The sequence below is a fragment of the Periplaneta americana genome, chromosome 16 (genome assembly GCF_040183065.1).
Source record: "Periplaneta americana isolate PAMFEO1 chromosome 16, P.americana_PAMFEO1_priV1, whole genome shotgun sequence".
In the NCBI taxonomy this organism is placed as follows: Eukaryota; Metazoa; Arthropoda; class Insecta; order Blattodea; family Blattidae; genus Periplaneta; species Periplaneta americana.
Genome location: NC_091132.1, coordinates 100,535,701 through 100,556,225, shown reverse-complemented (window position 1 = coordinate 100,556,225; position 20,525 = coordinate 100,535,701).

Below are 20,525 nucleotides of genomic sequence, written 5' to 3'. Positions count from 1 at the left end.
GTTTAACGGTGTGGCAAATAGATTCCTCGTCTGGTAGCTCGGCAACGAAAGAACAAAAATGGCGAACGATACTACCTATCTAGACTTCATAGAGCCTTCACTTCCTAAGACGTAAGCAAAGAGGAGGAGTCACGCCGGGAATAACAGCGTCGCGACTATATATGGTTTTACTTCTCATAAGAGTTTTGTTTTTCCATTTTCAGTGCTATCAAATCATTACATATTTTAATTGTTGTTGAGGTCAACGTCCCAACTCTCATTAGAAAGGAACTCTAAGAGTCTAGACATTACAGTTAATGACGGATTTATTATTTTAAGGATCCAATTTATTTTATTCGAGTACATAATGTACCTAGATGTATTAATTATATGTGTTATATTTCCGCTGTGTCGACTGCTAGCTGGTGTGATGTCAGCGCCAACTCTAGGGAAAAAGCAGAATCTCACGCTCTAGCTGGCTTGAAGGTAATTGAAATCAGTCCGGCTACATCAAAGGTACCGATGCGAAGTGTCCATACTTAATTACTTATGCGCTGGTCATGCATTGTGAAGCTAGCAGCTTGTTAGTTAACCTTTAATAATTTATGTCAAATTTAATATTATTTCATAAAATACAAAATTTTTTCTATAAATTCCATAACTTCAAGTGTATTAATCAAATAACAAAATCCAAAAGTATCACGTGCTTTAAAATTTATTGACACCATTTTAGCTGTAGTCTCTACAGTCAACATAGCTAGTGACCTACAGTTTTAATACTAGAGACTGAGTGTTCAGCTAAGGATCCCAACTTCTGTCACTAGCATCTCAACTAAACTTTTCCTGGTATAGATGAAGTATTTTACTGTCGGTTTCTTTAACATAAAGGCCATGTTTGAGGGTGAGAATAGTTCTACAATCTAGATACTTTTATAGCTTCCAACTAGCTGTTTCTATACAGATAGGGACGCAGTGGAAACTTTCAGAAACAACGGTACCACCGCTACCCCACTCCATCCCTTCGAAATAAAGTTTCAATGTCAGATCTTCGTTAGCACTATTTCATATTCCACGCACAATGCGAAGGTATATGGAAGTAGCATAGCACTGAAAACTTGCCGCAAAAGAATATGATTTGGAACCACGTATGATGATAATCATACAGTCGAAATACAATAGCATCTCATCAGAACTTTTCCTCTTGTAGGCCATGAAGTATTTTACCGTCGTGTTCTTTAAAATATCGGTCAAGTAATTTCTAGACATTAAGTTTATTGTTTATTGTTAGTAAGATAACATGTAATTACAAATTTACAATCTTAGTTCTTCCCTGAAGGAGTAAAAACTCGTGCTCACGGAGATATCTAAACACAAAGATAAACACAAACAAAGATAATTATTTGACACGAACTGGGTCAAGAAAAAATATTTACAGGAATAACTAAACTTTAAAAATACAATTTAAATTTTAACAATTAAAATCATACAAATACATATACATATTTAATCAATATATATTCTTTAAAAAGTAAATTCCTAACGCTATTTTTGAAATTTCTGATACCAAAATTTTCCAAATTTGGGTATTTATCAATTATTTTATTGTCTAACCTTGGACCAAAGTAGGTACCATGGTTAAGAGCTGTGCTTGCGAAACACTTTGGTTCGTCTAGTCGTATAAAATCGGATCTTTTAGTTCCATATTTATGATGATACAATCTGAATTTATTACGATTTTCATTTATGAAGATTAATAAGGCAATATAATAAATCTGTTTAATTTTCAAAACATTAAAATCAGTGAACAAAAGCTCGGATGAGTAATCAATTGGTTTATTAAGGCATATTTTAATCCTTTTCTGAATAAGTATTAGTGGAGTGAGATTAGAAATACATGCATGTCCCCACCCTAAAATTCCATACTGGAGAATGGATTGAAATAAAGGTAAGTAAATGAGACGTAAAATATTAATTGGTAAATATGACAGAAGTATAACAAAGATATAAATTGTTTTACGTCAGCTATTGCATAAATATATAATATGTTTATTCCATCGTAAGTGTTGGTCGATTGTAATGCCTAAATACTCAACTTCTGAGGATTCGGTTAATATGGGACATTCACAATTTTGAGAAGAACAATCTGAATGATGAATTTTGAGCCTAAAAGAAGATTGAGGAGATGGAAGACCACTGGACCTTAGTGAAAATGGAACAACAGTTGTATTGGATGTGTTTAAGGAAAGAGCGTTTGAATCAAATCACTCTTAAATTACCTGTAATGCATTATTCGCATTAATATAAGTGCCTTTCCAAGATTTTTCACCAAAAAGAATCACGGTATCATCCGCATATGAATATATAACCCCATTATATTCGCGTAAATCAGTTAATAACAAATCATTTATATAAATCAAGAATAAAATTGGACCAAGAACAGTGTCCTGAGGGACCCCTACTTTTATGTTTTGAATAAAACTAAATTCATCATCAATTTTAGTTACATGATTTCTGTTAGTCAAATATGACTTAAATAAACTTAGAACATGACTATTAAAAACTCATTTATATTTTCTCCATATGCTTGTTTTATAATCGGTATTAGCAAGCCTGAAATTGGCCTTAGACTTGGAGAAAATCCCAGAAAATCCCAACCTGGTAATTAGTCCAAGCGAAATTCGAACTTTTTCTGAAATGAAAGTTGTAAACGCAAAGAGAATTTCGCGTATGACGAACAGACATCTCGTTGCTCAGTCAAAATTGGCTACATGCTGGATGAAACTTAACTTATAATTTTTATTGAGTTAATAATACATCCATCATACTGTTTAAATTATGTATAAAATAACAGAAAAAGGAAATAAATTCAAACAAAATTTAAAAACAAATTAACATATAGGCTATACACTAACATAAACTTAAGTGAACTTCTTAGTTTCGGTATGTCACTATCAGTCTCTGCGCACTGAAAATTTATAGAGTGAATGTATTTCCCACCTTCTCCTCTTGTACTGTAGCCTTACTTATCTCCTCTATCTTCTCCTTTGCTGTGTTTTGCGGGTTGTATTTTGTATCACGTAATTTTTGCCGACCACTGATATAGGCCTAATCTACAGTATACTCGTATGATGAAAACCTTTGTGTAGTTTAGTGAGAAACCTCTAATTTAATGGTAATTTTAACTGCATAATGCATTCAGAGAAGAGTTTGCATTATGGTCATGGATATCCGTTCTATTCAGATAAGAGTTATTTAGTTTGGAATAAACACAAACATATTATTATTACTATCATTATTCTTAAATCCTTCAAAAGTGGTTTACAAATATCATATTTCCCAGTACCAAAAATCAGTTAATAACACTCTTAGCCTGTGAACTATTCTCCTACAGGCGTACCTCATGTATTAAATAGCTATGGAAAAAGTAAAATATATGTTTTTCTTAAAAATAATTTAACACAAACATTACATCAAGCTCCCTGTATTAGATTTTAAAAGTACATCAGGGGAAGTGATGCTATGTCCGTCTGTAGAAACCTCCCTTCATTATTTTCTGTGGAGATTAGATCTAATACAAGCCTACTGGTACTCAGCCAGGCACTATATAAATGTTCTATATTATGTCCTAGTTTGTGAGTGTATCTTAGTACGCCAGGCATAAAATGAATCTATTTCTTCATTTATTTATTGGATGTGCGATGTGATAGGGAAAAGGTATTAATCTATCAAGAATTAAAAACACTTCCTGTATTCCATTTCTGGAGGTATGACGAGAAGGAATACACGCGTTCATGCTAAATATTTCAACGCAACCGTCACAAAATGTGACAGTCCAGAGTATCGACGTTTATTGGATACTCTACTCATGTATCTGCAAACATTTCATTACACACACTAGGGAAAATATTGCTTCACAAAAAAATGAAAGATCGGGTTCAGCAATGAATTCAAGGATAAAGCACGAAAATAACATTACCTTGTGATTATTCAGTAGTGACTGCCTTTTACTGCTAACAGCAAAGTGCAGATTGTAATTGATATTTATGGGCACGAAGCATTCCGCTGCCGTAACGTACAGTAATCAACGCATATGCCCACGCTCATTGGACCGTAGTCTGATAACTGACAGACTTTTACTAAAGGAAATGGCATTCGATTTATATAGCATTCAATAAGATTTAAAGAAATATGCATATTTTGTCCAGCTACTTTGGTTTCCACTATTATTTCATTAAAATAGCTCTGCATTGTTCACATATCTTCGTCTCTGAATGCATTGTGGAGTTAAAAATTACCATTAAATTAGAAGGTTATCATTAAATAACACTATACGAATATACTGTAGATTAGGCCTACATCAGTGGTCGGCAAAGAGTACGTCATACAAAATACAGCCCGCAAAACACAGCAAAGGAGAAGGTAGAGAAAGTAGGTACAAGAAGAGAAGGCGGGAAACATCCTCACTCAAGAAATTTTCAGTGAGCAGAGTAATTCAAAGTTATTAATCCACCAATAACAATCCCTATAGAAGAATAAGCAATTAAAGATTTTAAATCAGTCTGACGTATACAAATTAAACTAGCAATTACACCGCTACCCAATCTAATAGAAATCCAAATTACATAGTGACAAGCCGAAACTAAGAAGTTCACTTAAGTTTATGTCAGCGTATACTTGTTAATTTGTTTTTAAATCTTGTTTAAATTTATTCCCTTTTTCTGTTGTTTTATACACAATTTAAACAGTATGATGAATGTATTATTAACTCATTAAAATTAGGAGTTAAATTTCATGCAGCATGTAGCCAATTTTGACTGAGCAACGAGATGTCTGTCTGTGACACGCGAAATTGTCTTTGATTTTACAACCTTCATTTCGGAAAAGAATGGTCGCTATATATTACGTATAACAAAAAATAGGCATGATGGGGCGTACGAAAGAGTTTATATGTATTGACGTTTTCCATGCAAACGGTGGCGATTTAAATTGTCAAGCTGTTCTTACATATCGGCAAGAAATGGCAAAACTGTTACCCAATTTTCACTCATTAATTCAAGAAAGTTTGTACTCTGAAAAAGAAAATTTGCATAAATATCATATACATTTTCAAAATAAATGCGGTAATGAATTCTGTTATCTGCGACAATGATATAGGCCTACACATTCTTTTATGAAATGAACTATCAGACTGCGCACGTCAAAAAACAAGCCAGTTCAGAGCTGCACCTGTCGTGTTTACTTGAATACTACCTAAGTTTGAATGAACAAGTGATGGCTAAGGGGAGAGAGATCATGCATTATCTCTCCACCCTGCTTATGTCTTAAGTCACGGATGTCAAAGCGGCAGCACTGCATGTTCCTACTACAAGCAATACAAATCCAACAAGTTTCACTTTTAACAATATGGGTATAAAGTACAACCATCGCTCTTAAGGAAATTATGTGCGGGTTCTTTAGAGCACGCAGTGCGAGAGCTTTGACATCCCTGTCGTAAGGGATTGACTCGCGAGTCAAGAAATGCCCACCTCAGGCCTAGGTATATTATGCGACAATAATAGTGATCTTATAGTTTTGATAAATTGGGTGGAACGAATAAGAAGGAAGTAAATGTTGTTACTGATAGTTTTAAGTAAATACTTGCATTCTTGTGATAAAACATTTCAGTATATACTCCTAGGTATTGCAACTTTAAGAAAGTACCGTTATAATTAGTGCTTGCTTACTTACTTACTTACTGGCTTTTAAGGAACCCGGAGGTTCATTGCCGCCCTCACATAAGCCCGCCATTGGTCCCTATCCTGAACAAGATTAATCCATTCTCTATCATCATATTCCACCTCCTTCAAATCCATTTTAATATTATCTTCCCATCTACGTCTCGGCCTCCCTAAAGGTCTTTTTCCCTCCGGCATCCCAACTAACACTCTATAAGCATTTCTGGATTCGCCCATACGTGCTACATGCCCTGCCCATCTCAAACGTCTGGATTTAATGTTCCTAATTATGTCAGGTGAAGAATACAATGCGTGCAGTTCTGTGTTGTGTAACTTTCTCCATTCTCCTGTAACTTCATCCCTCTTAGCCCCAAATATTTTCCTAAGTACCTTATTCTCAAACATCCTTAATCTATGTTCCTCTCTCAAAGTGAGAGTCCAGGTTTCACAACCATAAAGAACAACCGGTAATATAACTGTTTTATAAATTATAACTTTCAGATTTTTTGACAGCAGACTGGATGATAAAAGCCCCTCAATCGAATAATAACAGACATTTCCCATATTTATTCTGTGTATAATTTCCTCCCGAGTATCATTTGTATTTGTTACTGTTGCTCCTAGGTATTTGAATTTTTCCACCTCTTCAAAAGATAAATTTCCAACTTCTATATTTCTATTTCGTACAATATTCTCGTCACGAGACATAATCATGTACTATGTCTTCTCGGGATATAATTAGTGCTTACTAACTTTAATCAGTACTTACTTTAAAATATGTGAATAAAAGCATTTATTTATTTACACCAGTAAGTTTGCTTAACTTATATTTTGAAGTAATTGCAATTCATTATCCACAGTGACAGCTTTATGAGAGTATAGACAACGAATCAAGACTAGAGAAGATTACCACAGTTAGTTTAAATCCATGGAGTAAAATGTGGAATGGCTTGCTTCTTACTTACGAGCAGTACCTTAACCATCAAACAGAAGGTGAAAATTTTTCTTATATTTTAAGTGATCCTACCTATCAAAATGGTGTTGCTATAGATATTGATGGTCAGTGCACAACAGTATACCACACAATAAGCTTGTTAAAGAAGGCAAATCTGTGGCAAAAAATTTGTCACAGGCAATGACATCAGTGCTTCTAGATGAGTTTTTTCTTGTGGCTTGTGCTATTGGTGTCATTTGATTGCACTCATAGGCTATTAAAATACTGAAGTCATCTGAACATGGAGATGAGTACATCAATCGAAGATTGAAAACAAACATGCCAAAACACAATGTCGCTAGAGACAAACACATAAACAAAATGTAATTATACATCCTAAGGTATTTCCGTGCTTTTCCTAAGGCATTAAGACAAATGTCGGGTTGAGCCCTAAGAGAAATGGGCCACGGACCTATATGCCCTTCCCCATAGTTCCCCCTTTTTCTAACATACGACGTAAATGCCCTAGTTCAGAATCTTTAAATTACATGTTACACAGGCGAGGTCACTCGTCTAGTCGCAATGCGAAAGGACAGGGAACCTTTCAAGTTGAAGATTTAGAATTCACGGCGTCTCTTCTGACGGCCTTCACTGCCTTGTCATCGAACAACAGACGACTGAGTCTTCTCGACTCCTCCTGCACTGCGAAATGACACAGTTCCTTTCAATGTGCAAATTTACGCCAGTCTTTTATCCTCGTTCCGTCCCGTGATCAATTTGATCACATTTCCGTCTCTTCGCGTGTGTGGTACCTAAGAGGTTACGTCCATTTTCGGTTTTTCCCCTTCAAAATTTTCTAGAGCTCCTTCAGTGGAGCAACGTAACCCGGAGTGAGACAAGTGGCCAACAGGCTTGGAGCTCACATATTTAGTTTCTTTCAGCCCCGAACCCCTTGCAAGGACGCGTTTTGCGTACCTTTTAAATTTCTCCTCCCACTTACCTTTCAATTCAATTCAATTCAATTCAATTCAATTCACAATGTCGCTGCAACTTTGGAACAGAATGGAATGGGGTGGAATTATGGGAAGGAGGCACTATGATCCAGCAGAGAGATCTTTAAAGATCTATTCCGCTAACCATCAAACTAGACGCATTCCCAAACCCACACCGGCTGATTCCATTAAGGTTCGCTGCATACCCAGATATAAAGTGGACAACACTGCTCGTCCCTAGGCCAGCCCCCTCCGTGCGACGTTCGGTGAATGCTATGAAAAGATGACGAAATGGAGGAATGATGTAGATGCCTAATATGGGGAAACGGCAGAATCCCGAGAAAAACCTCAACTGCGGTCTTGTCTGCCACAAGTGTCATTATAGATTTAGGTATTGATGAAAAATGCCAGGATTCGAACCCGAACCGCCTGCGTGACAGGCTCAATGTCTGACCACTCAGCCAGCGCAGGAGTTCCGCTGCAACCTTACCGAAGACAGAATTTTCATCTGAAGTCAACATATCCTATAAAGTAAAATTTTTTCAAAGGATTTATACTGTATCCTTTCCTTTTCGCTAGCCTTTCTATCAGTTTTTTCTTAACCTCATTTTTAATGTTATTCATTTCTTCTTCAGTTGTAGCAAACGTTTTTGTATCCTACTATTATTAAATCTCAAAATGATTTTCTTTAACACTCTTAACATGAGGAAGCTGAGATTTGTTGAATAATATTGAATGCTTTAGTATTTGAACAAATTCAAGTTGAGTATCTTTTTATTATATACTGTACACCAGTGATGTCAAAGCAAGCGTATTTTTCTGACCTTGACGTCGTGCGCGGGCATCATGCGCTAGGAATGGAAGGAGTAAGTATTATGTATATGAATAAGCAGCCTGTTGGATTAAGAAAACAGTGGTGCACAAACTTCAAACGGAACGTGAAATTTTATGTCGTTATTTTATATGGCTATTTGCTGTTTGATATTATCTATATTGTCTGTAAAACAAAGTACTAACACCAGTTTCTTAATATTGCAGTTAATAACATAATAAAGAGTTAAGAGGGAATATTCACTTAAATTTCGTAGTAGTAAAACTATGCTATATTAAGTGAATGAAACATCATTCATAAAGAAAGTGATATCCCAAAGAAAGAGATTAAGTATGACATGGTAATTTGGAATTGATATTGATGATATCTTTAGCCTCATAGAAGTAATCAATAAACTAATCAAAACAATATTACAGTACAAAGTAAAGTTACTTAGGTATATGTTTCAACTGTAACTAATATTACATAACAAACCCCTTATCGCATTATGCTTTGATGGTGATATTGGTGCTCAACTTCCTATCATCAGAATATTAAATTATTTTTTCGAAATGTGCTGAAGCTATAGAGCCGACGTTTTTATAACACATGGGCACATATCTTTGTTTATGATGTAACAGTAGTACCTTTGTTAATTAATTTTCTTACAAACATTTTCCATGCAAATATTTTCAAAAATTTCAATAAGTATCTTCAGTAATACATATTTATGACATATTAGATTTACGAAAACATTGTTTCAGTACCTGTAAGGTTACTAAATAAACATATCTGAAAATTTCACGTTTCTGTAAAAAGCTGAGAAAATATTGCTTCTGAATAAAAAGGAAACTCGTGGAAAATGAGCATTAAAACTGAAACTTACATTCTTATAATGCACTTATACTTCTCAAACAAATCTAAAAATTAACATGAATACAGTTTTAATAAGTTCTCTTCTCTTTATCCATTGAATCAGTGCTGGCCATCCCTGTATATAGCTCTACCAAGCGGTATATACTACCTCTTTCGTCTGCCTCTTTCCTTTCCGCTGTAAAGCGCTCAGGCTCTCCTGAGCTCTAAAGCGCGCGCTTGCCAATATGGGCATCAGTTGACATGACTGCTGTACACTCTTTTCGGAGTCAGAACTCAAACTGAATAACTAGAATTCATTAATAGTAAAAATCCTTTAATGTTAAATCTCAGTTAATATGACTTATCCATAAAGATACTTGCAAATAACATGTTATATTCTATTATTTACATTTAAGGTATTACATTAGTAAGAAACGTTTTCGACATGCTGCATCTTCACACTACATAAACAACAATATCTAAATATCTAAATCTTAGTTACACATTAAAATATCACAATTGCTATTCCACATACTCGTATATAACAGGTCTAAGTAACATTGTCTCCTCGACTCATTCTATTATGCTAAGTTTGGATGTCGCGTATTTTTCATTTCTGTAAATACCACAATGACTATAAATGGTAATAATTTTCACGTTATTTTAACAGTAACTATGCAGTTTAGCACAATATTGAATAATTCAACGTCCATATTAAACAACGCATTCATAGCAATGATCGGTAAATACATGAGTGAAAATAAATAAATAAATAAATAAATAAATAAATAAATAAATAAATAAATAAATAAATAAATAAATAAATAAACGCAGCCAAAAGAAACACGTCGGAATTCTCGAATGCGGAAGAATTATGGTGTTTCATTCGTTTTCTCGTGAAACGAAACGAATTCGTGGGCCGTAGCTCATAGTAAGAACCTTATGGTTTTTTTTAGTAAGAACCTTATGGTTCTTACTATGGTGGCGTGGAAGTAAGCGAGCTAGCTAGCTTTGCAAGTGGAAGCGTAGCGAGGGAGGAATGCTTCTCACTCCACTTTTTTCTTCCCCTCACGCGCAGACAGGTTTAACGAGATACCGAATGGCCTATTCTAGTCAGCGATGTATGCAATGGAGGAGGAAAGGAACCTGGCTTAGTTACCTCATGAATAAAGCCTTACTGGTTTCACTTATGAGGTTCCAATCTGCCATTTATGGTGCTTTGTGTGTTCAGAAACAGCGGTTCTGAGTTCTCCCGTGACAATGAATAAGAAGTCGTACAGACATGTACAGATGTATTCAATAGCTGTGTTTTCCTTTGTCTCTTTTATGAAATTCCCCAGTGTTGCTTTTTATATACAATATGCACCTACCGTGAACTGGATCTAGCACCAATGCATTTCCTACAAGGCTTGCTCCGAATTGCGAATAAAGAATTAAGGAGAATTTTCCCAAGAGACTCCGTGTAGTACTGCAAGTGTCAGCACAACTTAACCTTTTCTTACTCCTGCTTTAAATTATTCCATTTTTCAAAGATTTTCATATCTGTTGCAGAGTCTACTGAGCCCGGAGTCTCTAGTCCGCGCCATAACTCAGTTAATTGAAAACAGTTATTCCAAGTGAACAGAGATTTAGTTGTGTTAAATAGTCGTTTAACTGTCAAAAGTTTTCAGCCATATGAAAGTAGCCTAGATATATTTTATGATGATTTTGTAGAATCTCAGACGGTTGGTGCGCTTGCTTATCGATCTGTGGCTGCACTCGGGCGTGGTTTCGATTTCCGGTTCGGCTGATTATCTGGTTGGGTTTTTACGAGGTTTTCCCCAACTGTAAGGTAAATATTAAGTAAGCCCACGTGCAGAAAGTCGGCCTTATCTCGCCAATTAAAATTTCGCTATCACTGATACCATCGACGCCAAATAACCGACTGATCTGTTATATCTGATAATTTGGTTGAAATGGAATGGAATGAATAAATTGTTATGGGAGGGGGGCACTATGGTCCAACACTGTGACCTGCTACGATCTATTGCGTTAACTCTAAAGCTAGGCGCATTCCCGAAACCATATCGGCTGACTACACTAAGGTTCGCTGCGTACCCAGGTTTAGAGCAGGCAACTCTTCTCGTCCCTAGGCCAGCCCCCTCCGTGCGTCATCACCCGGAGATCGGCGAATGCTATGGAATGATGACGAAATGGAGAAATGGTGAGAGAATGATGTAGATGCCTAATATGGGGAAAACGAGAGAACCCCGAGAAAACCCAACTGCGACCTTATCCGCCACGTCTTACTAAAGATTTTTCAATGAAAAACCCCAGACCTCACCGGGACTTGAACGCTGGTCGCCTGCGTGACAGACCGGAGATCTGACCACTCATCCATCGCAGAGATCGATAATTTGGTCACTTTGAACTCTAAAAGTCTAGACAGAGGTTGGAGTTGACTGCATTTAGTTATAGTTTTGTGGTTGTGTGTAACTCTGTTACTAATCTCCGTGTCATACGTTCTCAGAACTTAAAAAAGAATCGTAGATATCTGTATTCTCTGTATGACTTATTCATTTCACTGTCAATTTCCTGTGTGAAAAAAATTTCACAAAGAAACAACGAAAATGCACACACACTCAGCTTTCTGAAGAGAACTGTTTTTGATGACTTACGTAATACGGTGTGTACTGCAGGAAACGAAAATTATCTCTTTATTTCGATACAGAACAGATAATATCATTTATGTATTTATGTATTTTGAATACTAATTAAAGAAACATAAACGTGAATCATTCCTAACTTGAGAAAATATCTGAACTGTGCGAAATGCTTCAATCTTGCGAAAAAGCATATGCCATCTTTGTAACAGCGCTCTGCAAGTTATCAAATATGGTTACGTTGTGAAAAAAATAACATCCTTTAGGTTCTTACTATTTAAAAATTTGTTATATTTTGACACAATAAAAGGAGTTTTTCTATATAAATGGTTCCAAGTCGAGACAGAACTACTAACAAGTCAGTAGATAGTTCATGACTATTCATAATATTCTTAGAGGGCTGTTTAATTAACTTCACCTATTTTAATATTGAGGTTTCGGTTGTTTTCACGTTTAGTATTTTAATATGCAATTATTATTAATCTATTTGCATATAACTGTATTCTGAATGGAAGAGAAGGTTTTAAAGCCTTAACTCCGCCAGGATGGATGGAGTAGCAGTAGGGTTTAAGAAGGGCGCGTCAGCTACTATGGCTATTTGCGCCCTTATCTAAAGTTCTTAATATAACAAAGACATAAATAATATAATAATCAGAGTGCTAAAAGAACTAAAAAGCGTTGTCACGGTAAAACGAGGCACAGGATGGATGGATGAACGAATGAATGAATGAATGAATGAATGAATGAATGAATGAGTGGAAGAGTGAGTGAGTGAGAATGAATGTATGTATGAATCAGTAAATAAATAAATAAATAAATAAATAAATAAATAAATAAATAAATAAATAAATAAATAGGCAGGCAGGCAGGCGGGCGGACGGACAGATAGACAGACAGACAGACAGACAGATAAATAAATAAATAAATAAATAAATAAATAAATAAATAAATAAATAAATAAATAAATAAATAAATAAGGAAATGAATGAATGAATGAATGAACGAACAAATGAATGAATGAAAGAATACATCGATGAATAAATAAATACATAACAGACAAGAATGACATTGGATAGAAAGACTACGGTATCTACGGTCACAATAATTTATTATTGATGTTGGAAATCCTTTAATTCATAAATTTTAATACCTATAGATTATAAAGTTTGTAATATGAATAAAGAATATATATGCACATTTTGATCGACTCCAACTGTATGAATAATTATATAGTGGAGAAAACAAGTCCCTCACGGCATCATAAAACAGATCGACTATCAAATGTACTTCTTATAGCGAATCAGTGATTTACAATATTCTCAAAACGTGCAAACTGTGCAGAAATTGTTTACTGTTGAATCACACGAACATACAAGTAGTGATTCATCCAGTAAATGCAGTGTATCAAGTTTCGTAAAATAATAGAGGTGCATAGACAAACAGATAGATAGACAAACAGACAGACAGACAGATAGGTAGGTAGATCGATATAGACAGACAGATAAGTATTCATATGCTCTTCTTGAGAAGAGGATTAAAAATCATGGCCGGAACTTGTGGTGGTCAAAGACTGAATTGGGACCTACCCATTGCGGTATTCCATTTTATATGCCTATTAGTTACCTAAATTGTCATTATTATCTGATCATTTTTGCCCCATAGGATGTGTCCGTCCTTGTGAATCAGCACAGTACATCATCCGAAGCACAGATGGAACTCGATATCTGACTACTTCAGCTATAGGCAGATTAAAAAAAGAAAAAGAATGAAATATATAGTAAATTTGTATATTTTCCTATAAGTTTAACGAAGGAAGATTAGGATTTTATGAGAAAGCTCAGGTTGAAGGACCAAAGAGTACACTGCTTGTTTGAACCTCTGGCACAATGCCATTGCTTCCGTAGTTTCCTTCTATAGTAAACAGAACAACACATAAATCCGGGCATTCTGGAGTGATAATTTTCTCAGACGTGATGCAATTAAAATTGTTACAATCTGATCAGTGCCACCAACGTAAAAAAACTAATTCGCCCCATGTCCTTTTGGGAGATATCCATGAAAGCGGGGTAACAAAGGTAATTTTTTTTTTTTTGTGATTACTTCCAACGAGTTGAACATGTCGGATCGATGGTTTTACGGAGCTCCGTCTCTAGGGAAAAGTTTTAATGAGGAGTACAAAGCTATATTAGAACGAATTACATTTCTCTCATAGTTGACAGGGTTCTAGTTCGAATCCAGGATTCTTCTCATTTTCTCATCATCTCTTCAGAGAATATCAGAAAATATAAATACTGAAATATAGCGGCAATGTCTATTAAAGAAGCATTAAAGTTTATAACTGCACATGTTTACCTTACTTACTTACTTACTGGCTTTTAAGGAACCCGGAGGTTCATTGCCGCCCTCACATAAGCCCGCCATTGGTCCCTATCCTGAGCAAGATTAATCCAGTCTCTTCCCTCATATCCCACCTCCCTCAAATCCATTTTAATATTATCTTCCCACCTACGTCTCGGCCTCCCCAAAGGTCTTTTTCCCTCCGGCCTCCCAACTAACACTCTATATGCATTTCTGGATTCGCCCATACGTGCTACATGTCCTGCCCATCTCAAACGTCTGGATTTTATGTTCCTAATTATGTCAGGTGAAGAATACAATGCGTGCAGCTCTGCGTTGTGTAACTTTCTCCATTCTCCTGTAACTTTATCCCTCTTAGCCCCAAATATTTTCCTAAGAACCTTATTCTCAAACACCCTTAATCTCTGTTCCTCTCTCAAAGTGAGAGTCCAAGTTTCACAACCATACAGAACAAGCGGTAATATAAATTCTAACTTTCAGATTTTTTGACAGAAGACTAGATGACAAAAGCTTCTCAACCGAATAATAACACGCTTTCCCCATATTTATTCTGCGTTTAATTTCCTCCCGAGTGTCATTTATATTTGTCACTGTTGCTCCAAGATATTTGAATTTTTCCACCTCTTCGAAAGATAAATCTCCAATTTTTATAGTTCCATTTCGTACAATATTCTGATCACGCGACATAATCATATACTTAGTCTTTTCGGGATTTACTTCCAACCCTATCGCTTTACTTGCTTCAACTAGAATTTCCGCGTTTTCCCTAATCGTTTGTGGATTTTCTCCTAACATATTCACGTCATCCGCATAGACAAGAAGCTGATGTAACCCATTCAACTCCAAACCCTGTCTATTATCCTGAACTTTCCTAATGGCATATTCTAGAGCGAAGTTAAAAAGTAAAGGTGATAGTGCATCTCCCTGCTTTAGCCCGCAGTGAATTGGAAAAGCATCTGTTAGAAACTGGCCTATACGGACTCTGCTGTAAGTTTCACTAAGACACATTTTAATTAATCGAACTAGTTTCTTGGGAATACCAAATTCAATAAGAATATTATATAAAACTTCTCTCTTAAGCAAGTCATACGCATTTTTGAAATCTATGAATAACTGATGTACTGTACCCTTATACTCCCATTATTCTCCAATATCTGTCGAATACAAAAAATCTGATCAATAGTCGATCTATTACGCCTAAAACCACACTGATGATCCCCAATAATTTCTTCTACATATGGAGTTAATCTTCTCAAAAGGATATTCGACAAAATTTTGTACGACGTCAACAAAAGGGATATTCCTCAAAAGTTACTACAGTTAGTCTTGTCCCCCTTCTTAAAAATAGGTATGATTATGGACTCCTTCCATTGTTCTGGTACAATTTCCTTTTCCCAAATTGCACATGTTTACCGTTGTAATTAAATGAACAAATTAACAAAAACAAACAAGTTATTGCATTAAGTTTCAAAGTGCAGTGTGTGAAAAATCAGTACCTATGCAAAAGATTTCATTAATACAATTCGTGGCATTTGGAGTTTCCAAACGTCCAAACAACCCTACAGCAAATGAAAGTCGTTACCACGTTAGAAATTTCTGATTATTCCACATTCCAAAATTCTGTGAATGGTGTCGCAGAAAAAAAAAATGTTTGTTAAACAAGAGAACGGTGGACATATACCCAGTGTTAGAAACCAAACCCCATAGTTTGTCCAACACAGGGATATTTTATCTAATATTATAATATTTATAACTATGAAGTTTGAAGTGACTTTTGAATGACCTTATATTATAATTAATATGATATCAATGTTCAGTAAAATGAAGTTGGTTGCAGTGTTTTCATCTGTGACTGCTTTTATCATCACAGGGACGGTCTGTACGTTTCTCTTTTTTCGTCACTCGCTGACAAGTGAATTTTGTAAATTTTAATCCACTATGATATATATTAATATAAAGATAACTTTCTATGTTAAAATATATCAACATAACACTGAGTTATTAGGAGGTGTTGGATAAATTGAATTAAGTGACAGCTCGTCTTTTTGCTTATAAAATCTCGCTTAAATTATTGGTCATTATGAATATGGGCTCTCTCACACTGCAACTCCCTTTATGGTACAGTAATAAGCCATTATTCGGATGCTGTAACGTTCTTGACATCCTGATGGAATCTTTCTCATTCTTTATTGTTTACTATTCCAAGATTTTGTGAGAACTGGTTTAGGTGAAAAGAAAGATTCATGTTACATATGACAATAATATTATTTTTATCACACATTGTTTACATTCTGCTCTGCTGGAAAGTTTTCTTTTCTCAATCGTACTACCAGGGACTGGAATGCTTTACCTGCAGACTTACTAAAGGCTTTACCAACAACCAAAAATGTATTTAAAAATAGGCTTAAGGACTTTACTAATAGACGGTAATTATACACAGCATTTAAAGGATGTAAATGATATTTTGTTATTGAAGTGTTGTATCAGTGAAGAATTATGTTGTGTCAGTGAAGTGTGTTGTGTAAGTGAAACGTGTTTCTGTCAGCTTTATAGTTTATAGTGGCAGTGCAAAGTATTTGAACAGTGAAATGTTTTTGAAGTGTTAGTGAAATCAGGACAGAATCAGTGAAATGTGTCGTAGTTCCAGTGCAGTGAGTGAGTTGACAGCGAAATGAGTGTAGTGTTGAAAAGTACTTGTGCAGATATGAACATATCATACTCGTGAGTTTTAGTTCGAACTTAGGTTTAAGATACAAATTAGATTTACTTTAAATGTTATTTTAAGTGATCGTGCTTCATTTAATTTAGGATGTTCCCTGTTATTATTATTATTATTATTATTATTATTATTATTATTATTATAAATTATTGTTAGTATTAATTATTAGTATTATTAATTGTATTTTTAATTAATAAGTTTATTATTGTCATTATTGAGTGTAATTAGTTACCACTGCCACCGGGTATATACCCATTGCAGTGTGAATAAATACAAACATAATAGATAGGTTCTTTCACACTGACCCAAAACTTCTCAACTACATCTCAGAATATATCTTTTCTCGCAATAGTTATGGAATTTATGAAATAATATTCTTCCTTACTTAAGAAACTACAAAGACTCAATCTTTATTTTTACTTCGGAAAGAGCAGTCAATTATTCGCACAGTTCAGTGACAAAATGTCTCATTATTGCGCAGTGTCTTTACAAATCACTATATAAATATCAATTTTATTTTGAGAAGTATCAATACAACTTTTAACTTTTTCTGGGCCCAACTAACTTCTTCTCTTTCATTTTTATTCCTGGAGTCCTGTTATTTATTACCCGGCCTTTGTTTTTGCTCCATTGTCCTAATCAAGGAAGTACGACTACTATGGACATTTTTAATATCCTTAATGTTGGAGAAGGAACATGTACGGCTTGCAAGACTTTGAAATTTTTATAGAGTGCTTATTAACACTCCTTACAAATTATTTTCTCAGATGATAGTTCAATATTTACATAAGTTTCTTGTGAAAATGTACACTTCCAAGGGATATGAGCCTAAAACACTGTAATTATGTAGTAGAACATGGCTATGCAGTACAAAGGGTTCAGTTACGAGAGAAATCTTCTTTCCTAGCGTCGACACCCGCTTAAATAGCAACCAAATTATACCAGATTTTATTCTAACACAATTTTTATCAGGTCATGGGAAATTTGGGTCTTATATAGAACGATTTAAATTACATAAGGACAATGGCTATTTATGTATCTGTGAGGAAGAGCAAACTGTGGATCACCTTTTGTTTCATTGTCCAGTGTTCGAAAACAAAAGATTTATTTTGATCGGACATTTACACTTTTGTAATATAATATATGAGAAACCACTATTCAATGTGTTCACAAAAACGTGCTGTTATAAAGAGTTTTGTAATTTTATATGTAATATATTTAAGAACTTGTAAATAATTCAAATTATTGTAGTAGATATAAGTGTTAATTTTATGTAGAAAGGCTGGGTTACCCACGTCAAAGTAATTTTATATGTAATATTTTTAAGAACTTGTAAATAATACAAATTATTTTAGTAGATATAAGTGTTAATTTTAAGTAGCAAGACTGGGTTACCCACGTCAATGTAATTTTACATGTAATATATTTAAGAAGTTGTAAATAATACAAATTATTGTAGTAAATATAAGTGTTAATTTTAAGTAGCAAGACTGGGTTACCCACGTCAATGTAATTTTATATGTAATATATTTAAGAAGTTGTAAATAATACAAATTATTGTAGTAAATATAAGTGTCAATTTTAAGTACCAAGACTGGGTTACCCACGTCAATGTAATTTTATATGTAATATTTTTAAGAACTTGTAAATAATACAAATTATTTTAGTAGATATAAATGTTAATTTTAAGTAGCAAGACTGGGTTACCCACGTCAATGTAATTTTATATGTAATATATTTAAGAAGTTGTAAATAATACAAATTATTGTAGTAAATATAAGTGTTAATTTTAAGTAGAAAGGCTGGGTTACCCACGTCAAAGTAATTTTATATGTAATATTTTTAAGAACTTGTAAATAATACAAATTATTTTAGTAGATATAAGTGTTAATTTTAAGTAGCAAGACTGGGTTACCCACGTCAATGTAATTTTACATGTAATATATTTAAGAAGTTGTAAATAATACAAATTATTGTAGTAAATATAAGTGTTAATTTTAAGTAGCAAGACTGGGTTACCCACGTCAATGTAATTTTACATGTAATATATTTAAGAAGTTGTAAATAATACAAATTATTGTAGTAAATATAAGTGTTAATTTTAAGTAGCAAGGCTGGGTTACCCACGTCAAATAAATTCTCATTATAATAATATAAACGCAGGCAATAACTATAACCCTACTGTACTTTCAGGTAAAATAGGGTTCAAGAAATTGTATATTCAAATAAATAAATAATATGTAGTAGAACATGTGACACGTTTACTGAAATCGATAAAGAATCCTCATTTATTTGTACCATATGTCACATATCCTAATTAATTTAAAATATAAAAAAATGACACAAGGCAAAACTTTCTTCTACTGAACTAATTTCTTCTTCCACTGTCTGAAGAAATATGAGGATGTTTTTGAAAATAGTAAATTCCTTCCTCTAAACCTAATGCTAAAACTCTGAAGATTTAGCTCCATGTAAGATACAAATTCTAAGATAATGCTTGTTTCTGATTAAAATCAATGCCATCCACTTCACTGTTATTTGAGCCAGGTTGCAATAAATTATTGTGGCTCAGATTAAATGAGAGGAGGAAGTTACATTCCCTTTCCCTCTTATACCGAATTTTGCACACCTCTACTCCCTCTGACTTATCTGTCCGATTCCACAGTCTTTCTCGATATCATAACTTAAATACTCGGTCACAATATGATAACCAGACATCGGATTCTAGGGCAAATGCCTATTTTGTTTCTTTAGGAGAAAAGTAAAAATAATTATTAATATTTGTGTTTCATGGCAATTGAAAGGTATTCAAAGAGTTTTATAGTGCCCTAAAACGGTTATTAGAGCCTAATTTGTTAATATTCGCCTAAAATGCCTAACTCACTGTAAAGTTTCGCATTTTACTCTTACTTTTTATAATTTATACATGCATTCACTGCGAAATTTAAGGCATTTAAAAAGTGGAAAGTTTGCTTCACACCGGCCATGAAACCATTGATAAAGGAAACAAAATGTTTTGAATCTCACGACACTCGCAATAGATTTCACCGAATTTAACATGTTTGGAGGCATAAATGCCGACAAAGAACCAACCTTAGTTTTGAAGCAGGCAACAATCACAACATGTGCTGCTACCGATTCAGAGATATACTATACTATAAAAATGACTGTTTTCGGTCTGAAACCGATTAGCTGTACTGCCCTTCAGAGTGTCATAAAATCACAATTTTTGGAGAGTGTTTTTGAAATATTTATGAAAAGTCGTAAAACTGCGAATTAGTAGGGTAAACCGTTACAAAATATTTAAAAGAATGGCCCTCCTAGTGTTAACACTACCAGGAAATGCAACAATAAGTGGAACTTTGTATTTTTGTCCAATTGAATCTCATTAACAACGGTTCATTTGAATGCTCGTTAACAGTTGCTCTTTCCCTCACCTTATTTGTGTTGAGAAGTTTTGAGCGGTAGGACGTTTTCCTGTGAAGTTTAACGCGATAATGCCGAAAAATATAAGTGCAAAA